Source organism: Hemicordylus capensis, chromosome 13 (genome assembly GCF_027244095.1).
Source record: "Hemicordylus capensis ecotype Gifberg chromosome 13, rHemCap1.1.pri, whole genome shotgun sequence".
NCBI classification, from domain to species: Eukaryota; Metazoa; Chordata; class Lepidosauria; order Squamata; family Cordylidae; genus Hemicordylus; species Hemicordylus capensis.
This window is the reverse complement of record NC_069669.1, coordinates 17,818,805-17,828,621: the sequence shown is the minus strand read 5'-3', so window position 1 is coordinate 17,828,621 and position 9,817 is coordinate 17,818,805. Positions and strand designations below refer to the sequence as shown.

Genomic DNA, 9,817 nt, shown 5'->3' with positions numbered 1-9,817 from the left:
AGCCTAACATGTTGGGGTGGTTGTTTTTTTTAAGCAACAGCAAATAGCTTGCATTACTACAGCAATGGTTTTGCCAGTCATGGTGCACAGCGGGCAAGTGAACAGTTTAAAGCACATCTGCTAATGCTGAGCTCCGATATAAATAAAAGCCAGAAATGGCAGGAGGTGGAGGAAAGATACGGACAAGCAGAAGGTAGCTGTTCGACTCTCAGAGATTAGCTATGTAGGGAAAAGTGCATGTGTTTCTGGATCATTTGCATTTCTAATATCACTGAGAGGGTAATGTTTTGGTTTTATGAGAGACAGATGCAAGAAAAAAAAGGCAGAACAACATTCTGAGATATTTTATTTTTCTGCTGTGCCGCAGCTATACACTGATGACAAATGTGGAGTTCTTCTGTATTTATTACATTGTATTAAGAATGCTTACCCTGCTTGTCAGCCAGCAAGGCTGCAGATTAGCTTGGGAAGAATCACATGAACAGTAAATCATTAAAGTAGTATGCGTGTTGGGGAGGGTGAAGTTTCTACCTTGATGGCTGCCTCTTCTTCTAATGCTTCCTTGCTCCATGCTTTCAAAACCAACCTTTGCAAGCTTATGGCAGGCAGGGAGGAGGGCAGGTTGACACCACCCTCCTCTTCTCTGCTTGTGCTTCTTGCAGACTTTGCAACAAGTTTGTGTACCCCAATATTCTGCCACCTGAGGTGACTGCCTCATTTTGCCTCATGAAAGAGCTACCCCCTGATCACAATACCTTGCCTGGCCCACTTTCATCCAGATCCATTTTGCTCCCTCCTCCTCTCCCTCCCTCGCTCCATTCTTCAGTCAGATGCTCCCCCCCTTTTTTTGTTAGGTTGCATGCGTATGTTTACTCATGTATACATCTCAACTAGACAACTGCTATGGGGGGGGGCTGCCCTTGAAGACTACTCGGAAAGGCCAAGTGGCTCAAAATATGGGCGCTACTAGACAGAATGTCACCTTAAATGGCAAAAGGGGAAAATGATTGACTAACAAGCAAAAGGTTGCTGGTTTGAATCAATAGCATTATATTGAATCAGCAGCAATACAGGAAGATGCTGAAAGGCATCATCTCCTACTGCACGGGAGGAGATAGCAATGGTCAACCCCTCCTGTATTCTACCAAAGAAAACCACAGGGCTCTGTGGGTGCCTGGAGTCTAAATCAACTTGACGGCACACTTTACCTTTACTAGATGATGGAAGGTGACCGGTAAGTCAGAATACAACTTGTCAGTTTCAAAACAACTTCACTGACATTCGGTCTGTTTTCAAACACAAGTCAAAGTGCTGGTTTAACGCTTTAAAGCCTGATATATCTTTGGAACATGGGTGCATATGAAGCTGCTGTTTCCTGAGTCAGACCACTGATCCATCTAGCTCAGTATTGTCTACACTATCTGGCAGCACCTCCACAGGGCTTCAAGCAGGAATTTTGCTCAGCTGGGGGCTGAACCTGGGATTTCTGCATGCAAAGCAGATGCTCTACTACTGAACTGTGGCTCCATCCCCAAATAATAGACACCAGAGAACAATTTGTTATGGGGCAGCTAACAAATAAAGTTTATTTATTAATTATTAATTATTAATTATTACAATGTTGCATTATTACATATTTCTAGATATTTTAGATCTGGCCTTTGGTGGGATATTTAGATCTTTTAGATACTTAGGATCTGAGATCCAAAGAACCACTTGCTTTAAGATCATCTGTTTGGTCTCCTCTCTGGTTACCCCAACACCAGAATCCAGGTGGATAGTGACCTCAGTTGTGTCCCCCCTTTTGAAAAGTTATTCCCAAGAAAGCTTGCCTAGAGAAAATATTTTTGGCACTCAAGTGAAGACATATTATTTGCCCAGACCTTTTTATGTTTGACTGTGCTACTGCTTCTGGGATATTTCATTGTGGCTTTGTGATCTTATTTCAGTGTCATCTTGTAATTTTATAGGTTGTTATAACCTGCCTTTTACTGAAGTTCTTGAACTGAGGACTGGCATATTGTATCTTTTAAATAAACATCCTTATTAAACAAATAAGGTGTTAAATTGTTAATTGTTTTAATGTTAACCTGGTTTTCAGGGTTTTAATTGTTTTGATAGTTTAATTGTTTTTTAAGATGTTTTTAACTGGTGTTTATATTTGTATTTCTGTTTTAATTGTTTTTAATGATTTCTGTTTTGATTGTAAGCCGCCCTGAGCCAGCTCGGAAGGGTGGTATAAAAATTGAATAAACACATAAATAATAATAAATAAACAAACGCCTTATTAAAAAATAAATCACAAAAATTGCTCTGGGGATTAGTGGGGTAAATCAGTAATATTGACATGTGCACTAGCCAATAGGAGGTAGGCTCCCCTGAGGATTATGCATTATACAAGAAAACCAAATTTAATGCAGAAAGAAACATTATGCCTCACCCAACAGAAGTTTGGGAACCCTGCCTTATTGCTGACACATGAGATAACACAAACAGCCAAATACTGTACAAATTACATCCAAATCCAATTTATCTGCTAGCTTTCACTGCCGTGTATATGCATAAACTAAAGATGCAAACACAAAGGCACAACACATGTCACTGTGTTCAAAATAAGATCAGAAATTAATTCAAGCATATAAAATAAGATTACAATTTAGGCTTCCCATTTTTGTACTGCAAACATGCTCATATGGCAGAAAGAAGAGCATTTGTATAACACCCAACAAGACCACTTGATATTTCGGGAGTCTAACAATGTGAGCAATATGAACAAAAGTAGCTGCTGAGTATGCAACTTATATAAACATAAATATAAATATATGCCCCAAACAAGAAAAAAGCTTATGGCACCTCTAAGACTAAGGGTTGGGGTTAAGGGTGTTCTTCCATATGCAGAAGGTGAGTTCTGCTTGCAGAAGGGCTATGTTATGACCAGTATTCCTTGTAACAGGTGTTCTCTGATTTTGTTGGCTACAACTCCCATAATTCCCAGCCAAAGGCCATTGCACCTGAGAAAGATGGGAGCTGTAGTCAGTTGGTGTCAGCTCTTAGTGACCACATAGAGAGATTCTCTCCAGGATGATCCATTTTCCACTTGGCCTTGAAGGTCTCGCAGTGGTGCCTTCATTGCTGTCATAATCGAGTCCATCCACCTTGCTGCTGGCCGTCCTCTTCTTCTCTTTCCTTCCACTTTCCCCAGCATTATGGACTTCTCAAGGGAGCTGGGTCTTCGCATAATGTGTCTGAAGTAGGATAGTTTGAGCCTGGTCATTTGTGCCTCGAGTGAAAATTCTGGATTGATTTTTTTCCATGATCCATTGATTTGTTTTCCTGGCTGTCCATGGTATCCTCAAAAGTCTTATCCAGCACCAAAGTTCAAAAGCGTCAATGCTTTTTCTGTCTTGCTTCTTCAAAGTCCAGCTTTCACATCCATAGAGTGTCATGGGAAAAACCATTGTCTCGATTCTAATCTTTGTAGGTATAGACACGTCACGGCATCTAAATATCCTTTCCAAGGCCTTCATTGCAACCCTACCAAGTGCTAGTCTGCGGTGTATTTCTGGACTGCTGGATCCTTGACTGTTGATGGTCAGTCCTAAAAGGCAGAAGCTATCCACCACTTCAATGTCTTAATTATCAATTCTGAATATAACATAATAATTATATCTTATTAATAAAATATTTTATCAGTACTATAATATATATTAATTAAATATTATTTGACAATTCTTTTATTACTATTTTATTAATAATATACTATAAATAGGCTAAACAAATTAGTAAATAAAGATGGTCATTTTTGGCCAGTACGCTATGTGCGCCCCCCCCCCCCCAAAGGTGCGCTGGAATCAAATCCACCCCCCACCTGATTGAGTTTGACACCCATGTTTTAAGGCATCGGTCTTACATTCAGAGTGACCTTCTACTCAGGTCAATACAATAACATCTGTGAATTCCTGTTACCCTGGGACACTGGGCATGAAGCCAGCTGACAGCAGTTGCCCAGATTCTGATTCTGAGGTGGGCGGTCAGATTCTGATTCCTGAGGGAGGGGAGAGCTCTCAGAACAGTCAGGTTGGAGGCGTCTGCTCCAGGCTCTGACACCGGTTTGGAATCTGAACCTCCCAGCTGTGGAGAACCTCATCCATTTGGAGAGGAGAGCTGGTCTTGAGCAATGATTCCTACCTGAAACCTTGGAGAACTTGAGTAGAGATTCCTACCTGAAACCTTGGAGAACTGCTGCCAGTCAGTGTAGACAATACTGAGTCAGATGGACCAAGGGTCTGACTCGCTGTAAAGCAGTTTCCTGTGCTCCAAAGCCCACAGCCCCTGCCCACAGATTTACAACCGGACTAGAATAGCATCTGTAAGTGAGAAATAAAAATAAATAAATAGTTGCTCTCCTAATCCCAAGTTCTGCCACATGATAAAATATTGAAATTAAATAAAATATTGCACACATACGATCTGCTCTTTGGCATAATTTATTCTAAACATAATCTTTGGGACTCGTTGGTATACAAGCTGATAGATGGTGGTGGTATTCGCTGCATATAACTAGCTTTTTCTCCTCCTCTGTATTGCCTGGAAAGTCATCTTTGATCTCCCTATAATTGCTCTATGCTTTTTGCTTTGACTCATTACTCTGCTTGGGACCACAGAGGCAAGCAACAGCACTACGATAATCTGTCATCTTGCATCATGTGACTGTGAAGTCAACTCATAAAAAAAAGAAGTAGGAACATGTTCTCCTGTCCTGTATCTTTTGGTGCCTCCACTGAATAATATATCTCATAATTCCTTACATGAAAGAGTAACTTTCATGGGTGACTTCCATAGGAAATATGCATACTGCATAGCTGATTCAACCTGTCACCTATTATTCTGTATGAAGTGTACCTGTACTGGTTCAAAACTCATTCGCAGTGTCTGAAGCAGTTTGGGAAACGGCAGCCAGGTTCAACCCCTGGCATCTCCAGGTAAAGGTAAAGTGTGCCGTCAAGTCGATTTCGACTTCTGGTGCCCACTGAGCCCTGTGGTTGTCTTTGGTAGAATACAGGAGGGGTGTACCATTGCCTCCTTCCGTGCAGTAGGAGATGATGCCTTTCAGCAACTCCCTATATTGCTGCAAACCTCCTCTCTGAAATCCTGCTGATCAGAGTAGAGGACCCTGAACCAGAAGGGCAAATGACCTGATAAGGCAGCTTCCTCGGTTCCTAGCCACTTTTTAAAGTTAGTAACTGAACTGGAGAGTTACAAAATACAGATTAAGCTGCTCTGGAAGAACAGAACACCAAATTTGTAATGTTTGATGCCCTGCGTCATCTAACTCAGCGCTGTTTCCCCCCAACTGGCAGCATCTCTAGGAGTTTGGGATGCAGGAGGTCTTCCCCAGATTTCCTAGCAAGAGATTATTTTAACCAAAGAAGGAACCTGGGGCCTTCTGCATCAGGACTTCTTAAAATGTGCAGCCAGACACATAACATGCAGGGGTTTGTGGTTTTTTGTTTTTGTTTTTAAAGTGCTGCTCTACAAGAACATTTGTGCAATTCAAAAATTAAAGTCATGCAAAAGTTGTCTTGTGTTAGATGATGTAGAAAGTAAAGGAAAGAGTCCAGGCTCCTCTAGAACTCAGACGCTGGTCAAGCTTCCCCATTTCTCCTCCTCCTGCCAAAGACGCTTCCCGCAGACTCCACTGCTCCTCCTCACAAAGTCTTCTCCAGTGCATACAACACTCTTCTGCAATGGTGCAGTCAGCTTCCCAGTTCTGAGGATTCTCTCCCACTTTATGGAGGCTTCTAAATGTCAAGGCATGAGATTCTAGGCAGCAAAGGATGTATGCACGGCAGAGGCGTAACTAGGGAAAACGGTGCCCGGGGCAAGCACTGAAATGGCGCCCCCCATGCCGCCCCCTGCTCCCCATACATTATACTTAGGTTTTTCCTCACAAGTGCCCGCCGCCGCCGCCAAGCCAGGCCACTGCTGGCCACCAGGCGCCAGCAAAGCAATGGGGGGGGGGGCGGCGCGGAAGGGACCGCTCGTGGGGGAGGGGGTGCCGACGCGCTCCCTTGACTGCTGCAGCGGTGTTGCACTGAGCAGGAAACATTTGTATTAACAAAATTTAAAAAAAAAATTAAAAAAAATTTTTTTTGTCATGGCGGCGCCCCCCACGTGACCAGAAAATATGGCGCCCGGGGCACGTGCCCCCCCTGCCCCCCCTATAGTTACGCCTCTGATGCACGGTCAAGGAAAATGCACAGGTGTTAAGAGCATAAGAACAGCCCTGCTGGATCAGGCTCAAGGCGCATCTTCTAGTCCAGCATCCTGTTTCACTCAGTGGCCACCAGATGCCGCTGGGAAGCCCACAGGCAGGACCTGAGAGGGGCAGGCCCTCTCTCCTGCTGTGACTCCCCTGCAAATGGTATTCAGAGGCCTCCCGCCTCTGAGTCTGGAGGTGGCCTGTAGCCACCTGACTAGTAGCCATTGGCAGACCTGTCCTCCATGAATTTGTCTAAGCCCCTCTTAAAGACATCCAAGCTAGTGGCCATCACCACATCCTGTGGCAGAGAATTCCATGAGTTAATTATGCGCTCGCTGCGTGCAGAAGTACTTCCTCTTGTCGGTCCTAAATTTCCCAACCTTCATTTTCATGGGATGATCCCTGGTTGTTTTATAGCTGCTTCCCTCATAAGGAAATCTTATGGAGATTTAACTAAAGATTTATTCAGCAACAACTCCATTTTCTTCTTCTCCTTCCTCTCCCTTTTCCTTTCTGACTCCTACACACTCTCTAAACTAAGGATCCCATCAGGACAAATGTCCAAACAAACTGCAGAAGAGTACAGTCTAGAACACAACAGGTGTGTGACTGTGTTATAGCGGGCCGTGCTATATGTGTGAATTACACTCACATTCCATTTGGCAGTTCTGAATTTTCCTTTTAATAGAAGCTCTGTTCTGCATACTAACAAAGCATGTGTGCTACCACTGAGATATGGTCCCTGGTATTACTGCACAATATTAGATCGATAAAGTAAGAGGCTGCCTGCTGTGCATTCTTATGGGGCCCAGAATATGCATGAAGGTTGCAAAGACATTCCCTGAACAAAAATAAGGGAATTTGAAACCTCAGTGTGTTTTTCACTGTCTTGAAGCTCTATTGCTGTAAGGATTTTATCTAGCATTCACTTCTATTACACAAGTTCAGCTTTAAAAGGGGATATATAAGAGAGGCTGTGTCATTCTTAAGGTTAATTAAAAAAATTTTTGTTGTTGTGTTCAGGATTAGTGATGGCTCTAAATTTCATGTGCTACAGCCTGGAAATAGGAATTTTGGCAGCTCATAATGCTTACCCAAATACAACGCGAGCATTAAAACTCAAAAAATTATGTGTCAGGCTTAAAGTTAATAAAAAAGCATTTATTGTGTTAGGATTAATGGTGGCACTAGATTCCGTATGCTATGGCTTCAAAATAGGGATTTTGGCAGTTTATTGTATTTATCTGATGAGAAGATGACTCGGAACTTACTATGACCCTTAAAAATACCAGTTAAATACAGGCTGTACAAGAAGGACAACACTGAAATTAAGATGACTCCCCGCCACCAATTTCTAACTTGAAAAAAAATAGTCTTGGATTTAGGTAAATAGGGAATAATGCTTACCCCTAGTTTATCACTATCTTGAAGCTGGTTTTGCAGCTCCACTGGTGTAAGGATTTTACCTAGCATTCATTTCCATTACACAAGGTTAGCTTTAAAAGAGGATATATAAGAGAGGCGGTGTCATTCTTAAGGTTAATTAAAAAAAATTGTTGTATGGTAAGGATAGGAAGTGTACTGCTGTACCTGTGTGCAACATAACATGAATATCTGTACATGTACACAGATCTGTACTTCTGCACACTATACACTTGTATGAGTGTTGAACGTAATGTGTGATTAGAGGTTATATTTCCCAAAATTCTGAGCTCCTGGCTCACAGCTGTAACAGCAACCAGGAACCAGATAATGGAGGAGAGACATTCTACCCTCAGGGGCTATAGTACCTTCCCCGCGGGATTTTTGGCACTTCCTAGAATGGAATTTACAGGGTTAAATACAACCCCTATGCCATGGACCAGATCCTGCAAAGTAAAAACAAAACAAAACCCAAAATTAGTCCATGATGCATTTAACGTTACATCTTGTAAGGTCCTCGCTCTTTAAACGAACAGAACAGCAAAGAAATCCTTTACAGTGCGCGAAATAGCTAGATACTCATTCTTTTTCAGTTCTTTATTTACTGATAAAACTTATGAATTGCCTTTCTGTTGAGAAAGAAAATGCTCAAGGCAATTTGCAATGAATAAAAATAAGGACTCAGACAATTAAAAAACAGAAACATCGATACCAGTGTGTCTTGATGCACGTGCTGTTCTTGCTTGCTATAGAGCAGGGGTTAACAGCCTGAGGTCCCCAGTTATAACTGGGCTACAACTCCCACAATCCCCAGCCACAGTGGCCTGCATAATATAGCATAACCACACAGGCGTGATTCCTTAATTACACACTGTGTGTGAAGAAGGACTTCCTTCTGTCCGCCCTAAATGGACTGCTAATCCATTACTTTAGAAGGCCCTGAGTTCTGGGGGCATGGGAAAGGGAGATAACATATCCTAAGAAAAGCTCAGCCGGATCAAGCCAAAGGCCCATCCAGTCCAGCATCCTGCCTCACACAGTGGCCAGCCAGGGGCATCTGGGTCCCATCCCATTGGCAGCACCTGGTGGCGTTTAAGGGTATGCCACTTCGGATTAGGAAAACCCGGTTTGGTTCGGGTTGAACCGGACTCGAGCTGAACCAGGCCTGGTCCAGTTTTGTGCATGTTGAGCTGGGCAATGGTCCGGTGCTCGAGTCTGAACCGGTTCGGGTTGGGCTCAAGGGTGTGTGTGTGTGTGTGCGTGCAATTAAAAAAACACAAAAAACTTACCAGCTCCAGAGGCCTTGGGGTGGGCGTGTGTGCCCCATTTTGGAGGCCGTTGCACATGCACCCCGGCCATTTGCATGGCAGGGTCACAACCGGGGTCATGACCTGTCCATTCAAGGGGTTCGAGGTTGAGCCGGTTTGCACATCATCAGATCCTGTTGGAAGTATACAGATATAGGAAGCTGACCTCTACTGAGTCAAGAGAGTTGGTCCATCTAGTTCAGTATTGTCCACACAGACTGGCAGTGGGTTCTCCAAGGTTACAGGCAGGAGTCTCTCTCAGCCCCACCTGCAGATGATAGCTGTATTCTCCATGAATTTGTCTAACCCTTTTTAAAGACCACCTATATTGGTAGCCATCAGTGAATTCCACAGCTTAGTTACATGAGCTGGTCTTGTGATATCAAGCATGACTTGTCCCCCTAGCTAAGCAGGGTCTGCCCTGGTTGCAAATGAATGGGAGACTAAATGTGTGAGCAGTGTAAGATATTCCCCTTAGGGGATGGAGCCGCTCTGGGAAGAGCAGAAGGTTCCAAGTTCCCTCCCTGGCAGCATCTCCAAGAGAGGGCTGAGAGAGATTCCTGCCTGCAACCTTGGAGAAGCCGCTGCCAGTCTGGGTAAAAAAAACTGAGCGAGATAGACCAATGGTCTGACTCAGTATATGGCAGCTACTTATGTTCCTATCAGGGAACATAGGAAGCTGCCTTATTCCAAGTCGGACCATTCATCTGTCTACCTCAGTATGGCACAAGCTCTGTAGGGTTCCAGACAGGAGTCTTTCCCAGCCTTACCTGGAGATGCTGCCAGGGACTGAATCTGGGGCCTTCTGCATGCAGGCAGATGCTCT

General features: G+C 43.5%; 1 long non-coding RNA gene across 1 annotated transcript; it reads right to left on the bottom strand.

Moving 5' to 3' along the window:
- Positions 1 to 2,512: 2,512 nt before the first annotated feature.
- On the bottom strand, positions 2,513 to 9,510 carry LOC128336357 (uncharacterized). Its single transcript, XR_008311926.1, has 3 exons — positions 8,974 to 9,510; positions 4,224 to 4,367; positions 2,513 to 3,645 (listed from the first exon to the last, which is right to left on the bottom strand). It is a non-coding gene; the product is annotated as an uncharacterized LOC128336357 (long non-coding RNA).
- Between the last annotated feature and the right edge of the window lie 307 nt (positions 9,511 to 9,817).